The following is an 18,512-nucleotide window of genomic DNA, read 5'->3' as shown; positions in this document are numbered from 1 at the left end:
TAAAAAATAATAAAACGAAAATGATTAATTACCATTCAATTTTGTAATAACATGGAGGTTTTGTTGTCTTTCCAGCGAAAAAAAATTACTTAGCATTAACCATGGTTCAAACTTACAACCACATAATTATCAAACATATGCACAAACCAACAAGTCATTACATGTTTCATGCCATCTCATACATATATAAGTTTATAAAATTCTCCAACATGGTCGTGCATATTCAAAAGTAAAATAAACAATCAAATGTCACACAAGTGGCATACACAGGACTTGAACCAAAGCGTTGTCTATATATTCTTCAAAAATACAAATGCTCTATAGACAACGCTTGGAAGGACAAGCGCTCTCTATGTATTCTACATGAATAAATAGTGTTTTCTCAAACAATCGTTGTGTATTGGTTCAATTATTTTTTTTTTAATTTAATAATTTTTTGTTTATTCCTTCTTATTTTAGTGTTATCTCTCAGAAAACATCTATGACAACTATAATAATCAATAAAAACCTAACCAAATGTGATTCAAAGAAATATCCATACATTAACTAGGCAAGTGTTTTTTTTTTTAAGATAGTAAACACTTATCCATAAAAATTAAAGATAGTTAACAAACTTCTATAAATGAACACTTGTACAAAAAAGAGCCTAGCAACCAACATCAAATCAAGCATCTAACTCAAAGTGGTACAAGTAACCAATCAATATCAAGCCACAAACAAGTAACAAAACATTAATACAATCTGGAACTAACACGCTAATTAACCAAACCAATAGACCAACTAGCTTATGAAAATAGCAAGCCTACCCTACCCAAGTAAAGGTCGCCCAAACTGGTAGCCAAAACCATGTAATAGATGAACTTAAACAAAACAACAACAACTTGATGATTGAATAAAGAACGCTGATCGAAGATTTAACTCAAAGTTGAACTTGATGTAAGCATCAAATGTTTGAGTTAATGTTGTTCGATGAACCAACTTGAAACAAAACATTATATTAAATTTTTATTTTGACAAGATTAAGCAAACATGACTATGGGGATTAAACACAATTTTTATTTATGATTAAGCAAACAGATGGGATTATGCATTCTCTTTATAGTCATTGAAAGTGATATTGCATGTCAACCGAGATGTATAATTTGTATTTTCTGAATGGATTGATATGAAAAGGAAGATAAATGAGTCCACCAATTTGTAGAAAAATTGAATTATGTGATTGGAATGACACCTAGAAAAGACCCCATTAGTGTATTTGGTTACGGACATAATGCTAGTAGTCAATAGACACATGGATTATCGTTTTATTAAAAGAATCAAAGTTTGCTATCCGAATTTGAAGATACGAATGTAACTTGAATTGATCAGTCCTCATTTTAATGCAGTACTTGTAGTGAATTGGAGAAATTGTAGTGATGTTACTATTAAATATAGATAGTGATTGGTAAGTACAATAAATAAATAAATATATATATATATATATATATATATATATATATATATATATATATTGTTTTAGTTAATACGTAACTGATATGAGTTTGTATATCAATTCTCTAAACACCAATATAATAGATAGCCCTAGAATTAACTTCAAATAATTACAAATATTACTTTCTATTTACATGTGTATACTATACTAATATGATTTTATAATGTAAAATAGAATCTTCACAAATATTCACCTTATGTAAGCAATTCTTAATTTTATCTTCCCAAGTAAAGTACATGCATGAATGTATAAGTCATTTTAACCCAATTACATTATTTTTTTTAATGTGTCAAACATGTTTTTCTACTGACATTGAAATGGGAACATATCAAATGATGTAAAGACCTTAAATACTAGCATAAAACTTATTTGACACATAAAATACATTTAATATAACTAGGTTGAAAAGATTATATCCATTCATTTTCAAAATTTGGGGACCAAAATATATAAAAGTCTCGGATAGAATAAATTTCAATTTCACATTAAAGTTCAGATACTAAAACATATTTAATCAAAAATAAAATAATGAATTAAATATATTTTTCATCCCCAGTTAAAATATAAAGTATTTACTTCTTATAAGCCATGTAAAATAAAGGATATGTGAAGATTAATTATATTATAGTTTCATGTAGAATTTCATTTCACTACAAGAAAATCCTCGATTAAAAACTAATTTTAGTGAGAAAAAATTAGTTAGTCACTATAGTGACTAATCTAAATACCAATTTACAAAATACAAAATTATTGGTTACTAAAATAGTTACTATTATAAATAAAAACTATAATTGGTCACTAATTAATTAGAGACCAACTTAGAAACAAAGTCATTTTGGTAACTAAAAACTAGATAGCTAACTTCTAGTGATCAATTTCATTTGGTAGCTAATACCATGGTAGCTAATGTTAAAGACCAATGTAGTGACCAATCATAATTTTTCATTCATAATATTGACTATTTAAGTAACCAATAATTTTTAGTTTGTAAATTAGTATCTAAATTAGTTACTATGATTACTAATTATTATTGATCACTATAATTGGTCACTATTTAGAATTTTTTTTTAAAGACAAATTATCATAAGAATGTCTTATATAACTTTTATAAAGTGTGTGACCAAATATTTTATAATTAAATTTAGAAATTAAATAATCTTTTAAAATAATTCAAGATAAAACATATTTTTAGCTCTAAAAAATAAATATAAATATAAATATTTGATAGTGAAGAAAATCTATATTTTAACGGTTTTTGAGTTGATATAAAATAATAAAGTGTAATTGAAAAAGATTTTTTTTTGTGAGCTTCGAACTTATTTATTTTTTGTAAATGATATATATATATATATATATATATATATATATATATATATATATATATATATATATATTGTATGACATATTATAGAAATAAAAAACAAAAATTGTCACCATTTTGAAAATTCTTTGGAAAATGGAAAGCTTTGCCGACAGAGACATGGAACCAAACTGCACTAGTTCAACCGACAGAATTTAATGGTGTCCAACTGTCATGAACATGATATTTTTTTACATCAGTACAACTCTTTCATTAATGCTTTTGTACGTTTCACGAGTCATGATTTTTTCTTACTATTACATTACCATTTTATCACAGACTATTTTACATTCACAATAACTCTCTTTCGCAAGCTAATGCAAAGAGAATAATAAAGAGATTGTAAGGAGATAAGGAGGAGGAGAATGTACTTTCATACAGGTTCCTTTAATCATATATATCACGGTTAAATCTTAATCTATAAATTAAGTCTTAGAAAGTAAGCTAATGATCCAAAGTATAATGCGAACATTTATTGAGCATGTAGCCACGTTTAATTTCTTGAGTGTTTTTTAGTTCGCGGAATAAGTCACTTATGACACAACCATACATTTTTTTATAGAAGTCACTCCATACTTAATTAATATTCCTTTTAAGAGTCACATCTTATTTAATTAAATATTCTTTCATAAGCTACTTTTATCTTAAATAAATATTTTTTAACCAGTGTCTCAACGTCCCATTTAATTAATAAGCGTAATTAAAAGAAATGTCACGTCCAAATGGTATAGCAGCGCAGTCCTGGGGTATTAAACGCAACCCCTACAAGATCCTAGGTACACCACGAGATCAAAGTAAACCAGTTACAACATTCAACAGCAAACCCAAAGGGAATCAAAACAATAAACTATTACATGGGCCATAGCCCAGAAAGAAAACCCATAAAGATACAGATCCAGTCCAAGCGGACTATGCAGCAGAATCATCTCTCCTCTGTTGATCACGAGTATCTCTCGCATCTGCTCCCATCAATAAATTGATGATCATCGCAAGAGTAGAAGAATAACACACAAGGCATTCAAACAAGAAAAGGGTAAGCTAGAGCCAAAAGATTTCATCAATGCAATCAGATATACTTTCGCAGTCCAATATACATACATCACCCAAGCATGTTATGACCTTCCAAAACAATACACTAAGACTCGACTCGACTCATCCGGATACATATAACCTGGTCGGATTCAGCGGATGCTTGCACTTGTGGTGGATACCTCTGCTCACCCCCGAGCTATGTGTTACAAGTGTTACAATGAATCAATTCCCTCACACACAAGGTTAGCCCTTAATGAGTTTCAAGCCTCCGGCAACTCTCACCATAGGAGTCAGTCCGCTCTAAGTGAGCCTAGCTGACTCCTTAGAGTGTCAAGATGCAATCCTTACCTTGAATCCTTACCAAGTTATATAGATGGGGCACCACTGTGGACACCCACTAACAGGGGCCATGGAATTACGTCCCGACCACTGAAGCACGACCCTGAAAATCTCACCTAGAGATTCCAAGGAATTACGCACTAACACGGACCAATCATGTTCATTCAATCAAGAAAGACCTATCATGCATATTTATATATATATATATATATATATATATATATATATATACACACACACACACACACTATATCAATCGTTCCCATTCACATTCCAGATCAATCCATACCAATTCATCATACTCCATCCATGAATATACCATTCCAACTCATCTCGTTACCCTGACACTTTAATACCAACCACCTCATTAAATTCACATGCTAAGTTCATGCCAAACCCATTATTCACAATTCATGAATCACATCACTCATGCATGTTTATTTGTCTCATGCATTTAACACAATACTCAAATCCAAGCAAGCATTAACCATTCAAGATTCGGGGAAACGATCACAAATCACACCGCCCTCGTCCAGCTCCTCGCTCAGGCTGAAGGGTCTTGCTCAAGCGAGAGACTCTCGCTGAGGTGAGCCCCTCTCGCCAAGGCGAGGGCTCGGGAAGGAGGAATAGTAACCTCACACGGGATCTCGCTTAGACGAGACCCCTCTCACTTGGACGAGATGCTCGCTCGCTCAAGAGCAACGTGGGTCACTTGAGCGACCACTCGCGTGAAGCAGCTTGGGTGAGCCTCTGTTAATCTCGCCTAGGCGAGACATGCTCGCTTGGGCAAGAAAACCAGTGCCCACCACTGTTCTCTCGTGCAACAGTCCAACATTACCACCAAAGCAACGCAATAGCATCTCATAAACTCATAGTAGCATGCCATCCAATCAAATCATGCAATATCATCAAGCAATCACGAAAAATCATAGATTTGGCAAAAACCCTAACTTCCCTTACCTGGAAATAAGCTAGTAGACTATCACTACGCGACCTCGACACCGAACAAAGAGTGCAGCAGCTCTAGGAACAAGGATCAGTGGTTGGAAGGAAACAATGGGACAAGCAGAGCGGGTCACTGAGATTAGCCTCAAGGAAATGCCAAAAATGAAGCTAGAGGAAGACTACTACGAGTTCAGAAGCAACTTACATGGAGAGGAAGGGCTTGAGTTCACTTCGGGAAGTTGACGGCCAACCCTAGCAGAGTGTTCTGAAAAGGAAGAGGGTAGTGTCTTAGGTTCTGTTTTTGCAAGAATGAGGCTGACAAGGAAACCCTAGCAGCTTTAGGGCCTTAGCACCCTATAGGCCAACCCTGAGGCCCAACAGATTAAGGCCAAAAAGGCAGAAAATAAAACTGGGCTTTACAGTAAAAATTTTTGCGAAAGAATCATTAATGAAATTAGTAAGACCAGAGGTGATACTTATGTTCTCATTTAATGTTTAGTTTTAAATTTTTAATTGAATTTTGTTTTTAAAATATTAATTTAATTGAGATTTAATATAATTTGGTTTATTGAGCATGAGATAGAAAAACATGGTTAAAAATAGTTTTATAGCTACAAAAATGTTCTTTGGATATTTTGAGGTGTGTTAGTGTAGTTGCAGCTAAGTTTAACTCATGGAGGTGTGGAGATAAATTGATTAAAGCTTCATGACATCTTAAAGATAAATTTTGATAATAGAAAATGATCAAAATAAAAAAAAAATCAAGCAAGCATTGCACGAAGAAGGCAATAAAAGCTTAAACAAGTAAAAAAGTTTGGCTAAGCCAAGAAGACGAAACAAGCAACAAAAGTTGGACCTTAAGATTTTCTTTATCTTTTTTCAGAGTAGAGCTTTAATAATTCATAAATATTTTTGATAAAAGATAATTTGGGAAAAAATATATCTTTAGATATTTTATATGATATTTTAAAATAATTATCGTATTTAATTACCAAATCTTTTTAAGTATGACAATATTTTCTTAAATATTTTTAGATATCCGCAACAAACACATATATGTTGAAGATATTGGATTATTTAAAAGATAATTGGAGGAAATTACAAGTAGTTATTTGAATCATTTATGCAAATATTAGTTGATTATAATTTATCATATGTCTTTAAGTGATTAATTTGTTTAATTATATCAGAAATTATTAACCAACTACATTTATCAAATAATTTTAAAATTGGCTATACAAATATTTTTAGATATTCATAATAACTATAAAGATAAATGATATTTATAATTATTTGAAAGATATTTGAGAGATTTTAGCAACAAAAAAGCTCAGTCCAAGTCTTATATAAAGAGACCAAAGGAAGTAGAAAAGACAAGCCGAAACTTCGGAGTTTAGTAACCCTTAGGGGGCCTATTTTCTTTCTCTCTCTCCACCCTTTCTTCTTTTATTTTTCTTTTATTTTGATTTTATGGAGTGCTAAGCTTCAAGGGTGAGTTCCACTATAATTTCATTATGGATTTTGAAGTTAGAGTTAAATAATTTCTTTGTTCTTTTTATTATTGTCATGGTTTCCATTCATATATGCCTTTATATTTGAGTAACGTAAAATGTAATGATTTTACATGCTAGCTAATTAGCGAAGTGTTTAAATCTATATGAATGTTGATCATATCAGTCCAAGAGTTTTTAAATTTAATTGAGACTTTAGTTTGATTTTGTTTAGAAACTTTCATGTGATCAAATGAGTTTTTAACAATAATTAAGACTTTACTTTGGTTAATGGTATTTACTCAAACTAAAATTAGTCAAGACTTTACTTTGATTAATTAAGATTTTTGTTTGGTGAGGAGATAAAAGAATAGACATGATTAGGCATAGTAAATTTTGATTAAGATTGTACTTTGGTTGAATTTACTATGAATAATCCAAAAATTCTCACTGTTAATTAAAATTGTACTTTGGTTAAAAGTGTGCCAACAATCTTTCCCTTTCACATTCCAGATCAATCCATACCAATTCATCATACTCCATCCATGAATATACCATTCCAACTCATCTCGTTACCCTGACACTTTAATACCAACTACCTCATTAAATTCACATGCTAAGTTCATGCCAAACCCATTATTCACAATTCATGAATCACATCACTCATGCATGTTTATTTGTCTCATGCATTTAACACAATACTCAAATCCAAGCAAGCATTAACCATTCAAGATTCGGGGAAACGATCACAAATCACACCGCCCTCGTCCAGCTCCTCGTTCAGGCTGAAGGGTCTTGCTCAAGCGAGAGACTCTCGCTGAGGTGAGCCCCTCTCGCCAAGGCGAGGGCTCGGGAAGGAGGAATAGTAACCTCACACGGGATCTCGCTTAGACGAGACCCCTCTCACTTGGACGAGATGCTCGCTCGCTCAAGAGCAACGTGGGTCACTTGAGCGACCACTCGCGTGAAGCAGCTTGGGTGAGCCTCTGTTAATCTCGCCTAGGCGAGACATGCTCGCTTGGGCAAGAAAACCAGTGCCCACCACTGTTCTCTCGTGCAACAGTCCAACATTACCACCAAAGCAACGCAATAGCATCTCATAAACTCATAGTAGCATGCCATCCAATCAAATCATGCAATATCATCAAGCAATCACGAAAAATCATAGATTTGGCAAAAACCCTAACTTCCCTTACCTGGAAATAAGCTAGTAGACTATCACTACGCGACCTCGACACCGAACAAAGAGTGCAGCAGCTCTAGGAACAAGGATCAGTGGTTGGAAGGAAACAATGGGACAAGCAGAGCGGGTCACTGAGATTAGCCTCAAGGAAATGCCAAAAATGAAGCTAGAGGAAGACTACTACGAGTTCAGAAGCAACTTACATGGAGAGGAAGGGCTTGAGTTCACTTCGGGAAGTTGACGGCCAACCCTAGCAGAGTGTTCTGAAAAGGAAGAGGGTAGTGTCTTAGGTTCTGTTTTTGCAAGAATGAGGCTGACAAGGAAACCCTAGCAGCTTTAGGGCCTTAGCACCCTATAGGCCAACCCTGAGGCCCAACAGATTAAGGCCAAAAAGGCAGAAAATAAAACTGGGCTTTACAGTAAAAATTTTTGCGAAAGAATCATTAATGAAATTAGTAAGACCAGAGGTGATACTTATGTTCTCATTTAATGTTTAGTTTTAAATTTTTAATTGAATTTTGTTTTTAAAATATTAATTTAATTGAGATTTAATATAATTTGGTTTATTGAGCATGAGATAGAAAAACATGGTTAAAAATAGTTTTATAGCTACAAAAATGTTCTTTGGATATTTTGAGGTGTGTTAGTGTAGTTGCAGCTAAGTTTAACTCATGGAGGTGTGGAGATAAATTGATTAAAGCTTCATGACATCTTAAAGATAAATTTTGATAATAGAAAATGATCAAAATAAAAAAAAAATCAAGCAAGCATTGCACGAAGAAGGCAATAAAAGCTTAAACAAGTAAAAAAGTTTGGCTAAGCCAAGAAGACGAAACAAGCAACAAAAGTTGGACCTTAAGATTTTCTTTATCTTTTTTCAGAGTAGAGCTTTAATAATTCATAAATATTTTTGATAAAAGATAATTTGGGAAAAAATATATCTTTAGATATTTTATATGATATTTTAAAATAATTATCGTATTTAATTACCAAATCTTTTTAAGTATGACAATATTTTCTTAAATATTTTTAGATATCCGCAACAAACACATATATGTTGAAGATATTGGATTATTTAAAAGATAATTGGAGGAAATTACAAGTAGTTATTTGAATCATTTATGCAAATATTAGTTGATTATAATTTATCATATGTCTTTAAGTGATTAATTTGTTTAATTATATCAGAAATTATTAACCAACTACATTTATCAAATAATTTTAAAATTGGCTATACAAATATTTTTAGATATTCATAATAACTATAAAGATAAATGATATTTATAATTATTTGAAAGATATTTGAGAGATTTTAGCAACAAAAAAGCTCAGTCCAAGTCTTATATAAAGAGACCAAAGGAAGTAGAAAAGACAAGCCGAAACTTCGGAGTTTAGTAACCCTTAGGGGGCCTATTTTCTTTCTCTCTCTCCACCCTTTCTTCTTTTATTTTTCTTTTATTTTGATTTTATGGAGTGCTAAGCTTCAAGGGTGAGTTCCACTATAATTTCATTATGGATTTTGAAGTTAGAGTTAAATAATTTCTTTGTTCTTTTTATTATTGTCATGGTTTCCATTCATATATGCCTTTATATTTGAGTAACGTAAAATGTAATGATTTTACATGCTAGCTAATTAGCGAAGTGTTTAAATCTATATGAATGTTGATCATATCAGTCCAAGAGTTTTTAAATTTAATTGAGACTTTAGTTTGATTTTGTTTAGAAACTTTCATGTGATCAAATGAGTTTTTAACAATAATTAAGACTTTACTTTGGTTAATGGTATTTACTCAAACTAAAATTAGTCAAGACTTTACTTTGATTAATTAAGATTTTTGTTTGGTGAGGAGATAAAAGAATAGACATGATTAGGCATAGTAAATTTTGATTAAGATTGTACTTTGGTTGAATTTACTATGAATAATCCAAAAATTCTCACTGTTAATTAAAATTGTACTTTGGTTAAAAGTGTGCCAACAATCTTTCCCTTTCACATTCCAGATCAATCCATACCAATTCATCATACTCCATCCATGAATATACCATTCCAACTCATCTCGTTACCCTGACACTTTAATACCAACTACCTCATTAAATTCACATGCTAAGTTCATGCCAAACCCATTATTCACAATTCATGAATCACATCACTCATGCATGTTTATTTGTCTCATGCATTTAACACAATACTCAAATCCAAGCAAGCATTAACCATTCAAGATTCGGGGAAACGATCACAAATCACACCGCCCTCGTCCAGCTCCTCGTTCAGGCTGAAGGGTCTTGCTCAAGCGAGAGACTCTCGCTGAGGTGAGCCCCTCTCGCCAAGGCGAGGGCTCGGGAAGGAGGAATAGTAACCTCACACGGGATCTCGCTTAGACGAGACCCCTCTCACTTGGACGAGATGCTCGCTCGCTCAAGAGCAACGTGGGTCACTTGAGCGACCACTCGCGTGAAGCAGCTTGGGTGAGCCTCTGTTAATCTCGCCTAGGCGAGACATGCTCGCTTGGGCAAGAAAACCAGTGCCCACCACTGTTCTCTCGTGCAACAGTCCAACATTACCACCAAAGCAACGCAATAGCATCTCATAAACTCATAGTAGCATGCCATCCAATCAAATCATGCAATATCATCAAGCAATCACGAAAAATCATAGATTTGGCAAAAACCCTAACTTCCCTTACCTGGAAATAAGCTAGTAGACTATCACTACGCGACCTCGACACCGAACAAAGAGTGCAGCAGCTCTAGGAACAAGGATCAGTGGTTGGAAGGAAACAATGGGACAAGCAGAGCGGGTCACTGAGATTAGCCTCAAGGAAATGCCAAAAATGAAGCTAGAGGAAGACTACTACGAGTTCAGAAGCAACTTACATGGAGAGGAAGGGCTTGAGTTCACTTCGGGAAGTTGACGGCCAACCCTAGCAGAGTGTTCTGAAAAGGAAGAGGGTAGTGTCTTAGGTTCTGTTTTTGCAAGAATGAGGCTGACAAGGAAACCCTAGCAGCTTTAGGGCCTTAGCACCCTATAGGCCAACCCTGAGGCCCAACAGATTAAGGCCAAAAAGGCAGAAAATAAAACTGGGCTTTACAGTAAAAATTTTTGCGAAAGAATCATTAATGAAATTAGTAAGACCAGAGGTGATACTTATGTTCTCATTTAATGTTTAGTTTTAAATTTTTAATTGAATTTTGTTTTTAAAATATTAATTTAATTGAGATTTAATATAATTTGGTTTATTGAGCATGAGATAGAAAAACATGGTTAAAAATAGTTTTATAGCTACAAAAATGTTCTTTGGATATTTTGAGGTGTGTTAGTGTAGTTGCAGCTAAGTTTAACTCATGGAGGTGTGGAGATAAATTGATTAAAGCTTCATGACATCTTAAAGATAAATTTTGATAATAGAAAATGATCAAAATAAAAAAAAAATCAAGCAAGCATTGCACGAAGAAGGCAATAAAAGCTTAAACAAGTAAAAAAGTTTGGCTAAGCCAAGAAGACGAAACAAGCAACAAAAGTTGGACCTTAAGATTTTCTTTATCTTTTTTCAGAGTAGAGCTTTAATAATTCATAAATATTTTTGATAAAAGATAATTTGGGAAAAAATATATCTTTAGATATTTTATATGATATTTTAAAATAATTATCGTATTTAATTACCAAATCTTTTTAAGTATGACAATATTTTCTTAAATATTTTTAGATATCCGCAACAAACACATATATGTTGAAGATATTGGATTGTTTAAAAGATAATTGGAGGAAATTACAAGTAGTTATTTGAATCATTTATGCAAATATTAGTTGATTATAATTTATCATATGTCTTTAAGTGATTAATTTGTTTAATTATATCAGAAATTATTAACCAACTACATTTATCAAATAATTTTAAAATTGGCTATACAAATATTTTTAGATATTCATAATAACTATAAAGATAAATGATATTTATAATTATTTGAAAGATATTTGAGAGATTTTAGCAACAAAAAAGCTCAGTCCAAGTCTTATATAAAGAGACCAAAGGAAGTAGAAAAGACAAGCCGAAACTTCGGAGTTTAGTAACCCTTAGGGGGCCTATTTTCTTTCTCTCTCTCCACCCTTTCTTCTTTTATTTTTCTTTTATTTTGATTTTATGGAGTGCTAAGCTTCAAGGGTGAGTTCCACTATAATTTCATTATGGATTTTGAAGTTAGAGTTAAATAATTTCTTTGTTCTTTTTATTATTGTCATGGTTTCCATTCATATATGCCTTTATATTTGAGTAACGTAAAATGTAATGATTTTACATGCTAGCTAATTAGCGAAGTGTTTAAATCTATATGAATGTTGATCATATCAGTCCAAGAGTTTTTAAATTTAATTGAGACTTTAGTTTGATTTTGTTTAGAAACTTTCATGTGATCAAATGAGTTTTTAACAATAATTAAGACTTTACTTTGGTTAATGGTATTTACTCAAACTAAAATTAGTCAAGACTTTACTTTGATTAATTAAGATTTTTGTTTGGTGAGGAGATAAAAGAATAGACATGATTAGGCATAGTAAATTTTGATTAAGATTGTACTTTGGTTGAATTTACTATGAATAATCCAAAAATTCTCACTGTTAATTAAAATCCAAAAATTACTATGAATCCACACATTCCATGTATATTCTTGGCTATGCTTAAAGGATGTCATATTTCCAAATATCGAATGCATGAATGATTTATTATGTTTGTTTGGTAGTTAGGAATTGCGATGATGCAATTTGAGGCGCGTTGAACTGCAATAATACTTAAATGGTATTCTGGATGTGTGACTGCGATGCCTTGGTGTGTTAGAAATCATTCTATAGTGCTTAAACTAGTAGAATTTGTTTTACTAATGTACCGCTTGGTGGTGTGGATGGTACCGCTAGGCGATAGCTACAAACAAATAGATCCCTAAAGCGCATGGCGTTTAGCAGCGTGTGGGTATCACCAAGTGGCCTAGAGCACAGCTTCGCTTGGCGGTGCTTAAGCAGCGCCATGCGATAATGTAGGGCTTGTTGTGGAGCATTTGGCATGTGTGGTTATGATTGGTTTGGTCTGGGATATCCTTGAATAAATTACGAGTGGGGAGGTTCATAATGAAGTTTGAAACGCATGATTAATACGGGTGGGGAGGTCCGTGTTGGTTGTACTCTTGTGTAGGGATACGAGCGGGGAATTTCGTATGTTCCGTGCTCACACTTGAAGCTATTATGAGCGTGAAGGTTCATACTAGGTGTTCACACGTGTTGGTCTATGAGCGGGGAAGTTCATAGAGTTGGACTATGAGCGAGGAGGTTCGTAGAGTTAGACCACGAGTGGGCAGGTTCGTGGAAGCATTAGAATCCTTAAGACCATAGTTAGGTCTGCATTCTTCTCATATAGGTTATAAGATTGGGGTGACATGGTACAAAGGAATTTATGAATCACAAAATGGCTAAGTTGTTTTGGGTGAGTGCAGTTATCATTATTTATGTATGATTGGTTTTTTCAACTCACCCTTTTTGTTTGTGTTTAGTGATGATTGTGTGACTTGTCACACGGGAGCAAATGGGAATCCAGGTGACGATGGTGATGCGTAGCGACGGAGTGGGGATAACTATAGGGATTGGTTTATGACTTATTTTCAAACCTTTTGTAATTTTCTTTTATTTTGGTTTTGGACTATGGATTTTAATAAGGCCTTTGAGGAGTATTTATATTTTATGCGGTATAAGTTTTAAATTTTTCCAGTGCTTGGGAATCATATAAGTTTTTGAATTCCACATTTTATATCAAATTTGCTTTATCAAGTAATATTTGCTTAGGGTGTTACACCACCTTATAGGAAAGTTGTGATATTAATGGATAGAGTGAGAGAGAATGAACAATCAATTAGAGATTACCTGAAACTGCAAAATTTAGAACACCTCGTCATCACATAGAGGATGTGTTTCTAAAGTTAGCTATTAGAGCGAAATATATGTTTGATGATTTAAGTCAGCTAATGAATGATGTAGTTAGGGAGGCCACTTTCTAAAATATGATGAAAATGAGGGTTGAAATGAAATAGACAAGATAAGACAACAAAAGGTCAATTAAATGAAGCACAAGATAGATGTCATGAATCAAACTTTCCAAAGCACTAGAACAAGAAAAGGATTTGACATCAGTTATTTCTGGGTTCTACTTCGGTTCTCCAATCGAAACATATCAAGGTGAGGTAAAAAAGGGAGGCTTTAAGCTTTGGTTTTTACCCAAAGCATATTGTTCATAGATAGGCTTTAGTTATGGAAGAAACTGAAGCCTATATGTGACAAAAAATTAAAATTATTTAAATGCATAAGTGGTAGTGTGCTTCAAACAAGGGAATGTAGAAATGGGAGGCTACATGTCTATAGGGTGGGCAACACAATGAGAAATGCCCGAACATTAGAAGGAGAAGGTGTGAGCAATGGACTAAGGCGTTAGTAACGGAGCAAAGTGTAAGACCCAGGAAAAAATGATTATTGATTCAAAAGGGGTTTTGGGACGTGAGGTATCATTTAAATAAGTAAATAAATAATTTTACACAACTGAAGTGTACCACAATTGGTTAGAGCCTTATTATGGGTTGATGGTTAAGGGTTTGAGATATACGTGTTTGGCATGAGCTTGGCAAGAGTGGTCCTACCCAAGGATTTGTTAAGCGGGTGGAGTTGTTGCTTGTTAGTCTATGGAAAGCAAGGGAAGGGACTTTTTCGAGAGGCATTGTTGTTCAGGAAAGGTATAGTGGTTGGTTATGAGAGAATGTCATACTATTTGATATTAATTAGTGGTAATATGTTAATGATTACATGTTATAGTTTGAGAACATGTGACAAATGATAGCTTGGATGAGTTGATGAGAACTTGTTCTTATTTGTTTTTGTGGTTATGTGTGGAGATTGTGTATTTTTTCCAAGCATGAAATTGTAAAGGAAGCAAAGTTTGTTTTTATGTTCTTATTATGGATGAGGAATTCGTTGATGGTGGTTGGTTAAGGTGTTGAATTCAATAATTCTTTTTTATGGATGAATCATTGGTGTAGTTGGAGATAATTGATTTCTATCATGTTATTATGTATTTTTATTTGTGAGTAGAGAATTGGGTGTGAATAGTTTTATTCTTTTGGAATGTTAATTATGGTTTGGAAATAACCATGAGTTGATAACAAGTTGTTGGATATGTGGCCATGGAAATCTTTTGTGAAGTACAGGGTGTTTGGAGGTAAGTTGATTGGTATTTTTTTGATGGGCTGAACTTATCGTTACAAAAGTATAGGTGAACGGTTGTATGGAATATAATTGTTCAACTTTTGGCATGTGGGATATTCTGGGTAATTTGAAGGTTTGATGATATGAATTTTTTTTTTGTTCTTGATCTTATGGGAAATTCCATTGTGTAATAGCAATTGGAGGTGTTTCCTTGTTACGATGAAATTATGGTTTGTTTTGGAATTAGCATGGCGGGTTTAACTTTTGAATCAATTCAATTAAGGTTTATGAAGTGAATATGGTTCAAAAGCGTATTATTTAATTGGTTTGGGTGCAAAAAAATGTTTGTGGATATTAAGAAATCATAAGTTCATGTCAATGATTGGGTTGATTTTAATTCCAGGTTGAATAAGTGAATGATATGCATGAAATGGAAGGTTGAAAGGTAAGGAATAGAGTTTGGTAAAGCAGTATGCATGATGAATGATTTTTTGGTATAATGTTATGTTAGAGTGCTTTTGAAGTGATCAAAATATGTGTAGAATGTTATAGTGTAATGGGGTTTAGGTTGTGAAGGATTTTAACTAAGTTTATTCATAGGCAAAGTAAGCATGTGTATATATGGTTTCTGTGATTTTAAGAATTAATGTGGGATGTGTATGCTTGTGCATGAGGATATTAGTATAAAAAGCATTTTGATATGTGTATTTTATTCCAAGAGGTAAGTATATGGTGGGAGAAAGTTTAGAATGTTTGTGTACATGTTTTTGGTTGTTGGAATGTGTGAAATAGGTACCTCGTTCATGAAAAATGTGTTTTCGTGTTTCTACGTTGTTCCTCTGAAAACAAATAAGGGATGTTAGGGAACACAAGTAATGCCTTACCCCAATCCTTGACCTCTGAAGCTGGCTTCTTCTTGACTTGTACACGTCGTCTCCTAACGTAGGCGGTTTGGACCCTTAAAGGGTTACCTACGGAAAGGGCTTTGACAATCAAGTCTGCAAAAGGCTCTCAAAAGTCAAATCTCATATTAGGTAATTAATGAAAGTGTACCTCTTAATTGTTAGGGTCCACGTGTATTTATAGAGTTATTAATTACGTCTGTCCCTTCTTATGGGCTGGGCCACCTTAGTTGTGTTGAGCCAATATTCAGATTCTAGATGAGTCTGGGCCAACCCAAGTTCTGTTTTAGCGAGTGGACGATAGGGGCCTCGCTTGCAATTTCCTAAGTTTTGAGTTAGCTCTTTATTACACACTATCCTTTTATAGTAGGCGGCCTAGGCCATCATGTGTGTTATGTTGTCTAGTTAACCACCTGTCTATTCTTTTTCATACTAGGACTATACGTAGGCGGTTTATACTGGGTAGTTATTTGGGTTAGCCTAGGTATAGTACATGTGCAAAGTGGGGGTTGGGCGTTGGCTCACTACCCCCAAGCAGTAAGTCTTGGGATGTTAGGCACTAGTACCAATCACATAGGAACATAAGAAGTTGTGCCTGTCACATGGGTACATAAGAAGTCATGTCTGTCACATGGGTACATAAGAAGTCATGCCTGTCACATGGGTACATAAGAAGTCATGTCTGTCACATGGGTACACAAGAAGTCGTGCTAGTCACATGGGTACATAAGAGGTCGTGCTAGTCACATGATAACATTAACTCTCGTGCAAGTCACATGATGACATAATACAAAGTCACATGATAACTCTAATTTGTATTATAAAAGACCACCTTCATCATCACATTCTAAACTCACAAATTCAATATTGTAATTTCTCCTTACTCTAAAACTCAATTCGAAAGTCTTGTTCAACGACAAACTTAAATGGAAGGATTAATGTTTGTTTGCGTGTACAATGATAGAGAAATTGCCAATGACCCTCAAACTGGTGTCTCATTTGCATCTCTAAAGACAATCATGATATGCATCCATAGAGGTTTCGAGTTGTCCAAAATTATTAGCATAATAATGGACAAGGCAAACAGAGATCCAAGGGATGGAGTTTCATTCATACACTTCAAATTTCCTACTAAAGTGTGTGGCCAGATTGTCACATACACAACCACCCAAATTCAAGATGACGATGACTTAGATGGCACTTTCAACATGATACATGCCACGCCAATTGTTACATCTATTGAACTTTGCACCACCCACAACTCAGGTACCAAACCTTCACAACCAAATTCTTTAACACATTTTGATGCACATCATCCATAACCAAACACTAAAGCCACACAAGAACCATTTGACCTTAACACTACCTATCTAAGGGAATGGAGGCATGATATACAGTCATATACCAAACTATTAATCGGTCTGTCTACCTTAAATATTTTTCAATCACCCGCAAATCACAATACCCAAACATTCTCTCCTCTAACTACTGTAGAAGTTGAAATTCTAGGTCTACCTACAGTGTCCTTAAACATGTTTAGTGAAGATGAGGACGAAATACTTTTTGATCAACCTGATGACCATGATCAAAACTTAGATGTCCATCCCTTACAACAACAACACCATCATACACATGTCCCCTACAACCCACCACAACACTTCAAATTATATGAAGAATACAACCAGACCCCACACCAGGATTTCCAAACACATTTGACCACCACAGAATGTTGCATGACAACTTTGAGCACGATGTCGGTACACTAGCCCAAGGAATGAAGTTCCAAACAAAGGAACAATTTATAGATGCTTTAAATAGGTACCACATAACAAACCACTGCACCTACAATACCACACACTCAAATACAACAAGGTTGAGGGTGCAATGTGTACAACAAGTGTGTCCTTGGAAATGTTTGGAAAATTACATACAAGAGACCAAGTGCAGGAAATCAGAAAGGTTGAAGGTGTGCACACATGTGCCACACAACTCATAACACAAGACCACAAGCACTTGGGCTCAAGAATAATTTCCCAGCATGTAAGACAAATGGTGAAGTAAGACCCATCCACACCAATTACTATAATAATTTCTTCCATCTAGACCTCTATGGGTTATAACACAACCTGTAGAAAGGCATGGTTGGCGAAACAACAAGCAATTGAAGATGTGTACAGAAACTACAAACAGTGTTACAATTGATTTTTGTGCCTACTACAAGTCATGCAAACTTATTTGCTTGGGTTTGTATACAAGTTGAAAACCAGTCCAATTACAAATAGGGAGGTGGTCCTAGAAAACCAACAACACTTTCGAAGAGTGTTTTGGACATTCAAACCATGCATTGATGGCTTCCAATATTGCAAACCAATAATGCAAGTGGACGGAATCTTCCTCTGCGGAAGGTATATGAGCACCCTTCTAGTAGTTGTTGCACAAGGTGGGAGAAATAACATTTTCCCCATTGCATTTGCTATAGTAGAGGGTGACATGGCTGAAGCTTGATTTTTTTTTCCTTAAAAGCCTTAAGAGGCACGT

This window comes from Vigna unguiculata, chromosome 5 (assembly GCF_037176805.1).
Source record: "Vigna unguiculata cultivar grain cowpea cultivar isolate G323 ecotype 2 chromosome 5, ASM3717680v1, whole genome shotgun sequence".
Classification (NCBI taxonomy): Eukaryota; Viridiplantae; Streptophyta; class Magnoliopsida; order Fabales; family Fabaceae; genus Vigna; species Vigna unguiculata.
This window is presented reverse-complemented; position numbering follows the sequence as displayed.